The sequence below is a fragment of the Rhinolophus sinicus genome, linkage group LG03, assembly GCF_036562045.2.
Source record: "Rhinolophus sinicus isolate RSC01 linkage group LG03, ASM3656204v1, whole genome shotgun sequence".
NCBI classification, from domain to species: domain Eukaryota; kingdom Metazoa; phylum Chordata; class Mammalia; order Chiroptera; family Rhinolophidae; genus Rhinolophus; species Rhinolophus sinicus.
Genome location: NC_133753.1, coordinates 52,501,164 through 52,517,877, shown reverse-complemented (window position 1 = coordinate 52,517,877; position 16,714 = coordinate 52,501,164). Strand labels below are relative to the sequence as shown.

General features: G+C 35.9%; 1 long non-coding RNA gene and 1 pseudogene across 1 annotated transcript in view; both read left to right on the top strand.

The window, feature by feature from the left end:
• LOC141570584 (uncharacterized) overlaps positions 1-6,523 on the top strand; it is a 46,816-nt gene extending 40,293 nt beyond the window's left edge. Inside the window, exon 3 of the long non-coding RNA XR_012494748.1 lies at positions 4,402-6,523. This is a non-coding gene — a long non-coding RNA (uncharacterized LOC141570584). The remainder of the gene's footprint in view (positions 1-4,401) is intronic.
• Positions 6,524-9,247: 2,724 nt separating this feature from the next.
• Positions 9,248-11,926, top strand: LOC109447650 (programmed cell death protein 5; annotated as a pseudogene).
• Positions 11,927-16,714: the final 4,788 nt, after the last annotated feature.

The following is a 16,714-nucleotide window of genomic DNA, read 5'->3' as shown; positions in this document are numbered from 1 at the left end:
TAAAGAAGAGAGGGGTTGAATTTGGCTGCATTTAACTGAAAATAAGAATGATAATGGTTTAAACAAAGTTGGGATTTATTTTCTTCCCCTCATACTAGGAAATCTAGCAGTTGCTGGTATTGATTTCGTGACTCAAGGATGTCAGGTTCTAGGTTTCTGAGATTATTTTGCCCTATACTCCAAAGGAAGCTGGGAAATAAATGTTTTTCATTTATTTATTTATTTATTTATTTATTTATTTATTTATTTATTTATTTATTCCTTCCTTCTTAAGCTGGACACAGAATTACCCCTAACAAAATCAAAATTCTGTTAAAAAGGAAGAAAGGGGGGATATATTTGTCGTAGGCAACTAATGGTCTTTTCTATGGAATGTTTACGGGATGGCAAATAGTCCGTGTAGCTAGATGATGACATTTTAGAGACGACTGATAGATTGGAGATACAAGCAGAACTGAACCAAAGGAAGAACTAAAAGTTCACCTGTGCAATTTATTTTTATGGGAAAATGTATTCAAAGTTACATGATGGGATATCAGGAACATGTGCAGCAGTTCTTTATTCCCATCACATTTTGGCCAGTCAATTGATGAGAAACCTCCTAAATCCTACAAATGCAGCCAAGGGCAGGATTCCAGCAGGAAATACTACTTGTTTTGCATAGGCTGCCTAAAATCCATTATTCTTTCATGCCTTGTTAATGATAAAACTTTCCAACTGCCAATAATATTTCTTTTTCTTTTGTCCTTCTATTCCTTTCTATTTTTGCTTAGAATTTACACCAGTGTGTGGCCATTTCTTCTCACTCTTAATGAGTTTTCAGCAAGATTCCATATCTCTAACTGAAAGGCAGGCGTAATCATATCTAGGCTCCAGGGTTTCTGAGACTTAATTTTGTTTCTGTATTTCTCAAGTTTCCATCATTCCGTCACATTGCATGACTCCTCCCTCCCTCATCCTGGAGTTCCAACAGTTGTCTTTTAGCATGCCCTCCTTCTCCCTCTGGACTCCTCCCTTCCTTGGGTACTCTTATCCTCTCTTGCATAAGGAAAGGTCAGGAAGGTAGTTACCTGGAGAGTTCAATGCTTTCTAATGGCTGACTAAACCATTAGACCATGCTAAAGTCTGCTGCCACATCAAACCTATATCCTATATTGTTAATATAGATAAAGCGTTTTCATCATTTTTTTCTGAGCTCAAAAGTAATACCTGTGTATTTGTAAAAAATATTTGAAAAACACAGATCAACCAAAAAAAAGAAATGGGACTCATCCATAATCCTGCCATCCCCAAATACCCACTATTAACACGTTGGTATATGTTCTTTCTTTTCAGTCTTCCTGTTACACATATGGACAATTTTTGATGGCATCACTGTGTACATACTGCTTTGAACTTGTTTTAGTTAATAGTGCACCATAATAGGCTTTCTTTTCCAGTCATTTTTAACAATTTAATTTTAATCTTATTTAAAGCATATAGTTTTTAAATTAAATAGTATTAACAAAATTTTCAATAAAAAATCATCAGCCCCCTGCCTGACCCCTCCCCATGCTAATTTTCATTCCCCAGGGTCAAACACTTGAACCGGCCTAATTGCTTCTCCTGGAATGGATCTGTATATTTCTAAATAATATGCCTTTAAGATTCTTTCTGGGTTTTAAATTTTAGATGTTGAAAATGTCTCCTACAATGGAAGACCAGGACTTAGAACTCATGAGCTCTTCCCTCAACGTACACACACATTTCCCTCCTCTTGGAGTTATCATTGAGTGTTTATATTAAAATGATATTAATAATGTGAATGTACTTAGTGCGACTGAACTGTATACTTATTTAGTTAAAACGGTACATTTTATGTTAGTATATTGCACCATAAATTTAGAAAAACACACAAGCTGCAAAAAATAAATGATATGAACACTGTTGATAACTAGTCATTTAATACACTATACTGCATTTCATTTGTAGCACAACTTTTATTTTTTTTCTAGAGTCAGTAATTGCCTGTGTTTTCTTTCCTATTTGCTTAGTTTTTTTGGAACTGATCCCAAGCCTTCCAATAGAACTATAAAACCTAAATCAGTAGAGACAAATACATCCGATTTGTTTTTGTTTTTTGTTTTTTTTACAATACCCCTTTTGGAGTCCTCCATAATCTTGATCCTATCAGTCCTGGAAGCTAAATCTAGCTTTGTTTCTATCCTGAAAAGTCCTTTCACCTCTTTCCTATCTTGGATGTCTTGTTTCCTGAATCTCAATATTTTTTTCTTGCTTTATGGCCTCATTAATGAAGCATACTTGAGTAACTTTCTGAAAAACTTTGCACGAAAGATAAAGTTTTTGTGTTTATGAATGACTGAAAATGGCTTTATTATAAATTACATTCACTTGATTGGTTGTTTGGCTAGGTAAAAATATTGGACATTGCAAATAATTTTCCCTCAGAATTTTGAAAGCCTTTCTCCATTGTTTTTAGCTTCCAGGACTATTGTTTACATAGCTGCCATTCAGAGTCTTAAAACTTTGTATGTTATTTGGTTTTTCTATCTCTGTGTGTGTGTGTGTGTGTGTGTGTGTGTGTGTGTGTGTGCGTTTCTCTCTCTTTAAAATTTTCTCTTTATACCTCGGAATTGGAAATTCCACAATGGTATGACTTGGTTTGGTATAGGACTTGTTTTATTCAGTGTGCTGCTCACTTACTATGCTCTTTCAGTTTGGAAACTTGTATCCTTTTGTTCTGGGTAAATTTTGTTTTTCTGTGATCATTTCCCTCCTCCATTTTGGGTTGTTTTGTTGGACTTCTATTATTCAGATATTGGCTCTCTTGGACTAATAATCTTATCTTCTTTTCTTTCCTTTTTTCCATCTCTTGTTTTTTTGTATTGTTTTCTGGGAAACTTCCTCAACTTTATCTTCCCACTCTTCTATTGAATTTTTCCATGGTTATTTATTATCCATGAAAATTCCTTTGCTTTCCTTTCCTTTCCTTCCTTTCTTTTTTGATTATTTTCTTATTTTTTTAATAAAAGGGAATTCTTTGTGTGTCATGGAAACTGAAGCTATTAAAGACGGGTTTTTGTAGTGTTTTTTCTTCTCTAGGTGTTGTTTCTTTCTGCCCCCCTCTCCCCCCCAGTTTCTTTGCTTCGGTCTCTGTTGGAAGCATTCCTCAAATATCTGATAATCTTCTCTGTTCATATTTAAGGAATCACTAAAAAACTGATTTGGTTAGAAGCTCTGTGTACCTGAGTGAAGCTTGCTAATTGATGAGTTATCTGCTATAGAATAAGCAGGCCCCAAAATCTAACTGCAAGTACATTCTCTTATACTGATCAGTTTTGTTAAAGGAGAATCCTCCATTCTCTTGTTTAGGGGATATAGGCCTGACCACCAGTCTAGTAGCCTTACACATATTTATATACTTTGTATTATTTTTCACAGTTGAGATCATGTTATTCATGTTTTCTAAAATGCGTTTTTCATCTAACAATATATTTATCTTCCCATGTCTGTGTGCATAGGAATACACAGGAATGTAAAATGGATGCCTAAAATTTCATATTATCTATAAGCCGTAATTTACTTAAATTGTTTCTAATTGATGGGTATTTGGGTATTTTTTTCTATAGCAATATTGCAATTGTCTTTTTCTTTCTATTACTTGTGCAAGAATATCTGTACAATAAGTTTTTAGAAGTGGAAGGGTTGAATCAAAGCATGTAAATATTTAAAATTTTTATCAATATTGCCAAATTACTCTCTAAGAAGGTTATACCAATTCATACTACCACCAATGGAATGTAAGAGTGCCTTCTTACTTATATTCTTGACAATTCTGGGTGTTGTCAAATGTTTTCGACTTTGCCATTTTAACAGGATTTTAAAAATTATATCTAGTTCCAGTTACAACATACATTTCTTTAATTATTAGTGAGGTTGAATAACTTTTACTGTTTTTGTTAACCATTTGCATTTATCTTAATATAAACTTTTTCTTTGAATTCTTTGCATAATTTTCTATTGGGTTATTAGTCCTTTTCTTATTGAATTGTTCGATTTTTCTATACATTAAATTAGGCCTCTCTGTGTTATTTACTTTGTTTAACTTTTGTTTTCACTTTCTAGTTTTATTTTTTTCTGAATAGAAATTTTAAATTTATATATATTTTTTAGTTTATGGCTTGGGTTTTAGGTGATTCTTTGAAAAGCCTTCCTTACTCTAAGATGTTAAAAAAAAATTTGCTATGTTTTATCAAGTGTTTCATTTTGGCTTTTATTATATTTATATTTTATATTTTATATTATATTTTTATTATATGGTTAGATATAATATATATAATCATACTTTATTTAAACAATACTCTATTATTACACATTTATGTTGTTTTCCGTTTTCTGAAGGCTACATCCTCTTGTTTTGTCCTGGACTCCTGAGAAACTGAAGAACAATAGGTGAATGTATTGTCTGTGGAGACTGTACATAAATACGTAAAAGTTTTTCTTATCTGGTTTCAATAATCCCAACTGCTTTAAGCACATTTCATTTCATTTTGTGGTTCATTTTTGTTACTCTCCTCTCAAATCCTCCCTGCCATTTCACATGTACATTAAAATGCCAGTAGCCAAACTTGGCATGATATTTTAAGGGTGTGACCAATTCTAAGTTTAGCAGAGGGATACTTTCCTAGCTCTTGGATGTCATAGACCTATTAATATATTTCACTATCACAGTTAGCTTTATAAAAACAGCCACATTATATTGCTGACTCATTCTCAGCTGGTGGTCCCAAGCTATCCAATTCATAAAACTAGAAATAATGCCTAATGTGTTAGATGAAAGAAAAAAGATTTTAAAAGATCCTGGAATTTTGGATTACTGGGCCAAAAGATGCAACTTATCAGGAAGAAATAAAAAGTTTTGCATTTAATGTAAAAAAAAAAAAAATGGCCTGAGTACAAGAGAGGGATGATTTCACTTAACATTTAAACACTGAAACATTTTAGTTTACTGTAAATTTAATATCTGTAACAATGCGAAACAGCTGTCAACAGTTTAATGCATTTTTGACAGGAAAAATATTGATGTTTGACTGTTCACAGGCTCTCTACTGTATCCTTCAGTCAAGGAAAGTTCTTTTTTGGCCGTGTCAGTTCCCTGGTATTTTTAAGAAATTAGTAGAGTGGGTAAGAGGAAAGAGATTTGATCCAGCTATTGGAAAAGTTGGAGAGATGCTGAGGATGAAAGGAGAGATTAATAAAGGCAAAGTGAGTAAGTGCTGCCTATGAGAGAGAGTTTGGGAAGTTTATAAAAGAGAGAAAAGAGAAAGAAATTGGGTTAACTATTACGTTGTTAGCAAGGGAGGCTTTTAAAAGAGGAGAGAAGTTTTAAAGGAAGTGTCATGTATTATGCATATCGTGTCACTTTGTGTGTATTCTAAAAGACTTAAGTAAAATTTAAACATTTTTCCAATTATTTTTGGATGTCTGAAATGTGTGTCTTTGGATGGAACTTTGAGCTGAGAAACAGCCACAGGATATCTGGACTGTATACAGTTTATAAAATCTTATGTCACATCAACAGAACTCCAGTGTTCACAATAATAAAGATGACAATCATGTCATTTGGTCATCTTAGCCCTGGGTACCACGTTTTTACAAGGTATACATAGTTTGCTGGGTCTGCTACAACTAAGTACTACAGACTGGATGGCTTAAACAACAGAAATTTAATTTCTCACAATTCTGAGGTCTAAAAGTCCAAGATCCAGAGGTTGACAAGACTGTTTTTCTCTGAGGCATTGCTCTTTCGTTTGTAGTTGGCCATCTTCTTCCAAAGTCTTCACATGGTCCCCCCTCCGCATGTGTCTGGATGTGTGGTGTCTTCTCTTTTTATAAGGACCAGTCATATTGGATTAAGGCTCAGCATAATGACCTCATTTTAATTTAATTACATCGTTAAGACCCTATCTCCAAAAAGGAACCCTCATACATGGTGGAAATGTAAATTGGTACAGCCATTATGGAAAACAGCATGGAGGTTCCTTAAAAAATTAAGACTAGAATTACCATATGACCCAGCAATCCCTCTCCTGAGTACCCAAAAAATCTGAAAACATTTATGCATAAAGATATATGTACTCCAGTGTTCATTGCACCATTATTTATGGTGGCCAAGACATGGAAACAACCAGAGTGTCCTTTGATAGATGATTGGATAAAGAAGATGTGGTATATATACACAATAGAATACTACTCTGCCTAAGAAAAAATGAAATACTGCCATTTGCCACAACATGGAGGGATCTTGAAATTATCATGCAAATGAAATAAGTCAGACAGAAAAAGCCGAGAACCGTATAACTTCACTCATATGTGGGATATAAAACTGAAAGCAACAAAGGAACAACACAAACAAACAAAGAAACAAAAACTCATAGACACAGACAACAGTTTCATGGTTACCAGAGGGTAAGATGGGAGTGGGGATGGTAGAAGAGGGTAAAGGGGGTCAAATATATGGTGATGGAAGAAGAACTAACTCTGGGTGGTGAGCACACAATCTGATATATAGATGATGTATTACAGAATTGTACACTTGAAACCTGTGTAATTTTACTAACCATTGTCACCCTAATGAATATATTTTTTTTAAAAAAGACCCTGTCTCCAAATATAGTCATATTCTGAGGTATTGGGGGTTAGGACTTCAACAAGGACACACAATTCAGACCATAGCACAAAGCAACTGACAAATTCAATCCTTATTCTCATTTTCAGATCCCTTTGAATTTTATTGCTGGTCTTTCAAGACTCTTACCCAAGTTCTTGTAATCTATAAACCAGCAGGATAGTCTCAACTTCTTCATTAAATTATTGTTAAAAGTAGTAAATTCACCTGGATGATATCAATGCACATTTTTTCTATTCCACTCAAAAGTATTCAGAATCTGTTAGTTTCTTAGATACGTGCAACATGCTATGTAAGTTGGTCCTTTGAAGATTTTATACACACACACACACACACACACACACACACACACACACAATTTCCTTTTCTGCAAAATGAAGCAAGTGGACCAGATAACCTGTAAGGTCTCTTCCAGTCCTAAAATCCTACAATTCTGGTTCAAGGGTAATGAAAGTATAATATGTTGTTAATTATAATTTTTAAATATTTGTGTTATAAATAATAGGCATGCAGGAAAGGCAGAGATCATGTTAGGAATTGTTAAAGTTTTTCTTAGAATTGAAATATCTTGGATGAAAATCCTTTAAGTAGGATTGCTATGTTAGAGTTAGGCCTTCAGAATCATAAGAACTCATACTGATGGCAATTAAGGCTCCCAGTTTCATATTGTTTCTATAACCAGTGTTTTCTCTTATAGTTGTATATGCTTCAAAACTGGTTCAGTAGAATTGACCATGTACAGTCATGCCCTGCTGTACATTTCATATCTCTTTAAAGTTGCATGGAAAAATACATTATATTTCCCATTTCCTTTACTTTTATTTTATTTTATTGTTGCAGAAACAGTAACATTTAATCAGCATTAACTGATTATCCATGTATTTAGGCATAGAAGAATAGATAGTAAACTTCTCCAGTACACGGATAAATATCTTAGTTTAACAATGTTTTACACATTATATTTGTTCTCATTTCCCAAGCTCATGTAGAAATCTATTCATATACTTTTCAGCAAGCCAGGATTACACAGTAGATCTGCCAATCCCTAAAATTAGTTTTTTAAAATACCTTGTACAAGTCAGAAAATATGGCTCATCTCTTTGAAGGCTGAAGACAGGCTAATATTTTACTTCTCTTTAAAAAAACAAGATAAGGGCCAACTATCAGGCAAAAGTTGTGAAAATGTATCAATAATACTTAGAGGTTGCTTTCTACAATAAATTATTACACTTTGAAAGACTTTCATATACTACTGAGGCTCCTTTCTGACATCAAGTTAAAATCACTTTCATGTGAATAATTTTTAAATAAAACATTTTCTGAGGGTGGGAAAGATCCATATTGGATTTTATCTGGTTATTAAATTCACAAGGTACTTTGTATCAAGAAAGTGGGTATTGTGCCAGCATTATTAACATATTCTACTTAGAAAAATGACATTGTTATTCATATGAAAACAGATGTTGGTCTAGATAAAGTTAAATGCCTTCACTGGTTTCAAGATGTGTACATGAAATTACAGAAATTAATTATAGTTCAAGCCAGGACTTGACTGCTATAACGGGAGTGTCTGGGTTATCTTCTGCTGCGTAACAAGCCACCCCAAAATTTAATGGCTTAAAATAAAGCATGGCACACTTTTTCTGTAAAGGGCCAAATAGTAGATATTTTTAGACTTTGTAGATCATACAATCTCTGTCACAAATACTCAGCTCAGATCTTTTACCTCAAAAGCAACCATAGATAATATGTAAACAAATGATGTGGCTATGTTCCTGAAAGCTTTATTTACAAAGAAGAAGTAAGCCAGATTTGTCTCACAGGTCATAATTTGTTGACTCCTACTATATTAAGGCTCATAATTCAATGGGTTTGGACAGGACTCTCAGTGGAGGTGACTTGTCTCTGCTCTCCATGGGTGGTTGGGTTTACAAATGGTCTAGGGGCAGAATGGTCCTGAATGGTCTCACTCATATGTCTGGCAGTTGAGTGTGGCTCTTGGCTGGCACCTCAGCTTGCCTCCACATGCCTCTGTAGGAGGCTAGCTAGCGTTTCTCACATGGCAGCTGCTTCCAACAGAGCTAAAGCAGAAGCATCAAGGCTTCTCTGAGGCCTCAGGCAGGAAGTCACTCAATGTCACTTCATCATATTCTCCAGGTCAAAGTCAAAAGGCTGGCCCAGATTCAATAGACTCTACCTCTGATGGGAGGAGGTGCAAAGAATTAGTGGCCATTTTAAATTCACTAGAGAAAGTAAACTCTGTCAAAACAGAGTGCTATCAGTTCCTGTAAGACTTTTATCAACTTTCTTACTTTGAAAAACTTGTTAAAACCTCATGTATTGTGGTCACAATTCTCACCGTAAATTACATAGCCACAACTTTAAATAAGAAATAAGAATCAAAATTTTCATTCAAATTATTTTGAAATTTTTGTGAAAAGAAGGCAGCTATAAAAATAAAAGGAATCTTTTAAAGAGTAGGAGTGAATTGATCTCATTTTTATTTTTAATAGGCTACTTGGTCAAAAGGATCATTTGAAAAGGAGATAGTGAGGGAGCATGTGGAAGGTAGTGAACAGGGATGGCTAGAATTTTGATCCTTGGAAGTGAAGAGATTATTGCTTTTGAAACTCCCCCTCAATGGGTCTTCAGTTACATTTGATTAATGTAAAGCCAAGCTTCTCTGTAAAATTATACTTTTTAACTTTCCAATTAAGGAATGTTTTGTTGAGAGGTTCTTTATCCCATTCTTCATCAAATTTTACCGACTGGTCTTAGCATTCATTGATTTTTCTCAATTTATTATTATTACCATGATTTTCAAATAATGATTTTCTAAAATTCCACCATTCCTTCTACATTTACTAGTTATAAGAAAAAATCTCCTTTCCTCCTCCCTTCCTCTTTCCCTCCCTCCCTTTCTTCCTTCCTTCCTTCCCTCCTTCCTTTCTTTCTTTCATCAATATGGATTCATGAATTCCTATTTTATTCAATTTTGTAATTCATATTATTGTTACTTACTTTGAAGACCAGATTGTCTCAGATTTGGCTAGTGGGAGCCTCTTGAAGCTGGTTCTCCTGTTCTTTTAATATCCTTATCATTTTTAAATGTTTCTTTACTTTCTGACACAAGATGTTCCCGGCTCATCTTGTGTATTCCCTGCCTCCACTCTACCTTGTTCCTTATAATGAATAATGGAATTTAGAAACCAAGATCTGGATGCTACATGTGCTCATTGCTTTTGGGATATTGCTGTTTCCAGGCTGTCACAGTAGACAGAGCTAGGGAATGTAGGTATATACACATGTTTACATATGTTTACAACTATATTTATCTATCCATCCGTCTAAATACACACCCACCTATTGAAATCCATGAGTTCGCTGATGTTGCCCATCCAAAAACACAGGGTTCATTCCAGTTTTCTCATTTGTACTTACCTTTTCCGACCATGAGAATCTAGGCAACCATTATCCTCAATATACATCTGACTCTTGAACAACATGAGTTTGAACTGTGCAAGTCCACTTATACGTGGATTTTTTTCAATAAATGTACAGTTGGTCCTCCATATCTCTGGGTTTCACATCCATGGATTCAACCAACCGTGGATCAAAAACAGTATTTTCAATCTACAGTTGGGAATCCGCTGGTGCACAGGTCTGACTGCATTGTTCTACTCCATTTTATATAAAGGACTGAGCATCTGCACATTTTGGTATGCCCAGGGGTCCTGAAACCAATGTCCCATGGATACCAAGGGACTCTAGTTAAGTTTGGGGGGAGTCAAAAGTTATACACAGATTTTCAACTGTGCAATAGGTAGGTGCCCATACCCCCCACATTGTTCAAGGGCCAACCACATTCACATGTTTGTTCAATAACCCTGTACGGAACTACTTTCCCAGTGTCGCTGCTGCCCCACCATGTGAACTCCCTCCTCATTCCTCTCCCACTCTGACACCTTGTTCCAGGCTGCCACCTCCCCACATGGATGCCCTCTGGTGCTGCTCAGGCTCCAATACTGTGTGCCAGCCCACCACAACCACTGTTCATCCCTCTGCCCCTAGTTGCCCACACAGACTTTTGGGCAAATCTTGAAGGAAGGAAATAATGAGTGCAGTTTTTATATTTTTTTTCTATTATTTGGATTACGGCCTATATAAAATATATTTGCATAACTGCAGTACAAACTTCAAGAACAGTTATTGTGTGCCTAAACCTACAAATAACTAATTATTATCACAACACAAGCATTACCAGTGACAGAGTTATTACATTATTGTTATCACTGGTTAATCTACAGCATTCTTTTTAATAGTTCTGTTGTTTGGATGCTATGGTGTTTAGACTTCCAGATAAATGATCTGCCACTGTAATTGTCTTCATATTTCTTATCTCCTTGTACTAGACATTTTAATCAATATGACCATGACTACATCCCTCCTGAAAAAGCAGCCTATTAAATTCTGTTAATATCCCATAACTTCAATCCTTACAGAAGCCAAAGCTGATTAGACAGTGGCCCAAAGGCCACCAACCTATGCTTTAACCAGAATAGGGTACTTCCTATAACAGATGCTCTTGGTTCCCTGCCTATATCCCCTCCACACTCCCTGATCCACACTATGCTGACAGCATCCTGCTATGAGCACCTACCACTTTCTACCTAAGACAAATGGAGCAGACTGGATGCTACATGGGTTAAGCCGCCTGGAATCAGCCCTAAGCCAATGACAGATGGGAGTTAAAGGACAAATACCCAACTTCTTTTCCTCTGAACTGGGATAATTCTGAGGACTATTCTACACTGTCTTCCAGAGTTCCCCCTTGGAAAAATTGCCCATAGCAGTAACCTGCTCAGTCATAAATCCATCCTCTGCACTGCGTAAGCAGAGGCTGGCGGAGCTGCAAGCGAATCTAGGGGATCCTGGTGAGGCAGCACAACAGGAAGCAAAGCCCAGGGAAGCAGAAAGGAGAAACAGTATTTTAGCCCAAGTTCTGGATCAGTCAGCCGGGGCACTTGTAAAGACTCAGCACTTGTAAAGACTGAGAAAACTAAAGCATTTGCTAATTACCTTAGACAGATGGCAAGGTACGGACAACTAAGTGGGAAGGTCACAGAACAAGTTTCCCTGGAAATCCTTGGGAAAGCAAGTCAACAAACAAAAAAGGAAACCACAGTTAAATTCAACAGAAGGAAAGTGATGGACTCTGATGAAGATGATGATTATTGAATTTAAGAGGTTTAGACACTGGAACTTAATGGAACAGTTCTAGGACAGATAATACTCGGCAGAAGTTAAGATCTCGTTGAATGTTGACTGTTTATTGTATATATGCCTTTAGAAATACATATATCTCCAGGCATTGATGCACTACTGAAAGTTCAAAGTTAAGGCCCCAGATTAGTTAAAAAATGGAAACATTTCCTCATGCCTCAGCCTACTTGATTTTAGTAATTTAGCAGCTTGACTATAGTGACACTACTTTATTTCTTCATTCTTTCCTCTGGTATATTTGGATGTACCTCCATTCAAAACTCCTCTCTAAGTCTTAGCTATGAAAAGCAACAAAAAATTTTTCTCTTTTTTTCCCATGGAGCAAACACTTGAACATATTTTCATACTTTGTAACCAGTAGAACTAATTATTGTTTCTGTATGCTCAGCATCCCTTTCTGCCCTCTTCTGGTAATTGTCTCCGCTTTCCCACACTCTCGTTCCCTACATACATATACACACACTTCCTTTAGTCAACTCCCTGTTTCTTAATTCATGAGGTTCTGTCCCTACCTCCAAGAAGTTATATACCCTACAAGTGGTCCATCACAATTCCCTAAATTCTGGAGGGCTTGCATATATGATCTAAGCCAGATCAAACATCTACCCTTGGATTTTATAAATGGACGATGGGGAGAGAAACTCTTTTCATCTCCTGAGTTTGCCAAACTGTGGTAACATAAGCTTGAATTTGTTTATGCCTACCCCTGACACCTCATTCCCACCAATCCACAGGAAGGAAAGTCCAACTTTAGTAGAAGTGTTTGAGAGAAACACATAGGGAAATGAGCGAGCGAGAGAGAGATTTTAGCAAGAATTTTCTGTCTCCAGAATCCTACAAGCTAGCCTCACCTTGTAACACTCCACCAGCACCTCCGTCCTTAGAGCATAGCAGAGCATCATTAGAGGGTTCTGATTCTGTGTCTCCCATTGCCCTGTGTGCTAGGTGTTTGGGAGCCTGCAGCAGGGGCCATTGTGCTCCAGGAGATTCTTTAATAGAGATTAGGCAGTATCCAGTGGAAGGGGATTTCAGAAAGAAAAGGGAAGATCCATAAGTAATGCATAAAGGGAAGATTATGGGAGGACTATTCATACTTCTTTGTAGGGATGAAATGGAATGGAAAGCTACAACAGTCCCCCCTTATCCATGGTTTCACTTTCTGTGTTTTCAAAAAGTAACCCACTGTCAACCTCGGTCTGAATATGTTAAATGAAAATTTCCAAAGTCAACAATTCCAAAGTTTTACATTGTGCATCATTCTGAATAATGTGATGAACTCTCAGGCCATCCTGTTCCATCCTACCTGGGAATTGAATCATCCCTTGGTTCAGCACATCTACAACACTGTGTACAGCACCCATCTATTAAGTCACTTAGCCCTCTCGGTTATAAGATCAACTGTTGGGATATCTCAGTGCTTGTGTTCAAGTAACTCTTATATTACTTAATAATGGCCCCAAAGCATAAGAGTAGTGAAGCTGGCAATACAGATATGCCAAAGAGAAGCCATAAACTGCTTCCTTTAAGTGAAAAGGTATGTATGTATGTATGTATGTATGTATGTATGTATGTATGTATGTATGTATGTATGTATAAGGAAAAAAACGTAGCATATATGGGGTACTGGGGGTCTTGGAATGTCTCCACTGTGGATAAGGGGAAACTATTGTATTTTTTTTTCCTTGTAACAGGAAGAGCTTTTCGGAAATTTAGCCAAGTGTGAAAGGTGATTTGTCCCAAAGACTTTAATAAATGTATCTGAGTAAATCAAAACAATCTAAGTGTCTTCTGGCCAGTTCTACTTGGATGTCTCAAAAGGAACTGAAATTAATCTGAAATTGAGACTGTATCTCCCAAAATTGGTCTTCTTTTAATACCCCTTATCAGTACAATGTCACCACCATTTATCCGATTTATGTTTCAGCCAGAAATCTGGAGCTATCTTTAATAACTTCTTTGCCTTCACGTCCTCCACATCCAAATAATCACCAAGTTGTATTTATTTTATCTTCTAAAGAGCTCTTGAATTTTTCTGCTTATTCCCAATGCTGTTGCCACTTCCTGTGTCCCAGCTATCATCATACTGGACTACTATTTAAACCTACGAATTAGGCTTCCTTTGTGTACTCTTGCTTCCCTCCAATCCATTTCAATCCATTTTCCACTCTGAAGGCCATCTTTTTGTGTGTATGAATGCTTATGTTACTGTTCATGTTTCTGTTACTTCCTCTATTCTTATCCTGCTTAAAAAACACTTCCACAGTCTGTTGGACATCTCTGATGATGTCTGTCCAGAAAATTTCCACCCTCCTTATGGGAATAACACCCTGAATTTCTTTTAGGAAACCACCTCTCCCCAAATTGGTGTGGGATTACCCCCACATCCAGCTCCAGAGTTATAAATGTCCTAACTGGCATACTCTCCCCTAGCCACAGAGATTGTTTTAGAGAAGGGCACTTAACCCATACCTAAACCACTTAAAGTACTGTGTTCCCCTAGCCAAAGGAATTGGTTCAAGGTGGGCATGCAATTTAAGTAAATCCAATCAGGGTCATTGAGTGGTTCTTGTGATCATAATGGGAACCAGACTGAAGATTAAGCTAGAACACGGATGAGAGCAGAGTCAAGGGATCCCAGAGAGCCAGCTATCCTCCTCCTATGGTTAAAACTGTGCTTAGGTAGGGTCTCAACTCTGAACTTAACCGTTACATAAGCCAATGACATGCTCTTGTTCTTTTTTTTTTTTTCTTTTTTTGGTTTAAGGTAGGTTAGACTGGGTTTTCCATCACTTGGCAGCTGTAAGATTCTTAGCTAATATCCATCCAAGATAATGTACCACTGCACATGGAATAAAGGCAAAAATCCTTAATACAACTTAAGGCACATCTGTATTTACTCCTTGGGTTCAAGCCACAGAGGCTGAACTTTAACCTCTGTTCATACCATACCCTCTTCCTGAAATACTCTTGGCCTCCCACATACCCAATATCATGCTTCTTATCCTACTTACTCATTAACTCAGCTCAAGTGCCTTCCACGAGTCCTCAAACGAACCACAATATGGAGTCAAAGCACAATATGGAGTCAATCTTCCTTCTTTTAAGTACAGAAATTTTACATTTATTTGTGAGAGTTTCTCATAAAAGTCTGTCTCCCTTAACTATAAGCTGCATGTGAGAAACTGTCTCTTTTTGCTCTCTAATTACAGTTCCTGACACATAGTTAGTGCTTTATTTTTGTTGTTGATGAAGTAAAGAAGTCAAGGAGAGGAAAATACTCTTAGCATAATAAGTTGCCGTTAACATCACACTTTAGCAAATAGCAACTTGTACTGCACTTGAAAAGAAGCAGAAAGTCACAGTGATACAGTGACTTTTAAAAAATTTATTTTAAAAAATTTGTGAATTTTAAAATAAATTTGTGAATTTTAAATTTGTGAATTAAAAAATATATATTTTAAAACCATGGTGGGAGGAATTTTCCTGGTCATATCCAAGTAATTTATAAAAATGAGAAATTTTAAAAACAGATATATCAGAAATACATACTGTTTTCTCTAGAGAATAAATGAAAAAGGTGAGTTAACATCCTTGGAGGGTAAAAGATTGAAAGATAAATTTGTTTCTAATGTAACTCAACCAAAGGGAGCAGAATACAAACAATGTATTGACTTAGAAGTAGATGGAATTATCTGAGAAAAAGCAGGATTTCCGGCAGAGTCATTCCCCTAGATTAAAGCTGCAACAAAGAAACTGATAAACGTTTGCAATTCCATTTCAATGTTCAAATCTCAATATACACTTTCTCTCAGCTATTAGAGAAAGAGTTCGGAATGATTTTGTTATACTACAAATTTCAGTTTTTCATCATGGTCAAAAGACAATTTTAGATGAATTTCAGATTTAAGAGGTTATATTTATGCATAATTTATTTTTTCTGGTGTTCCATCCTCACACCAGAGAAACAATAGATGTGTATGGGAAGGTTAAGCTGACCATATGTTTGCTCTAATGAGAATTTCATAAATATAATAAAATTTATTATACACTTAGTAGAACAATACTTTCTTGTTGTTTTCAATAATGATTGAATGAAAATACACCATTAGTCAATATGGACTTTGAGTGAGCTATGATTCTATAATTAAGGACATCTAGAAAAGTAAAATCGTAATGCTTAGATTTCTAAATTTATCTTTTCTTCAACCTGAAATGCCTTCACTTCTCATTTCTGTCTAATCCAAATTCCCCTTGGTTTTTAACAACAACTGAACTCACACCTTACAACCTATTATTCTGGCTTGGTTTTGCTGTTGTTTGTACTTCTAGACTAGTATACTTGTTGTGTGGGATCAGTGACTCCCAACTGTCAATTCAAGAACTACATTGTCTGTATCCCAAATCACCTGGAAAACAAAAAATACATCTTCCATGATGTTCCCCACTCTTCTCCCATTTCTAAGATTTTGACTCACTAAATCAGAGAATCTAAAATAGCTGAAAAAAATTTTAAACATTCTCTGTACATTCATGTTCATAGAAGCATTATTCACAATAGCTGAAACGTGGAAGCAGCCAAGTATCCATCGACAATGAATGGATAAACAAAACATGGTATATACATAAAATGGAATATTATTCAACCTTAAATAGGAATGAAATTCTAATATATGCTACAACATGGATGAACCTTGAGGACATTATGCTAAGTGAAGTAAGCCATTCTCAAAAGGACAAATACTG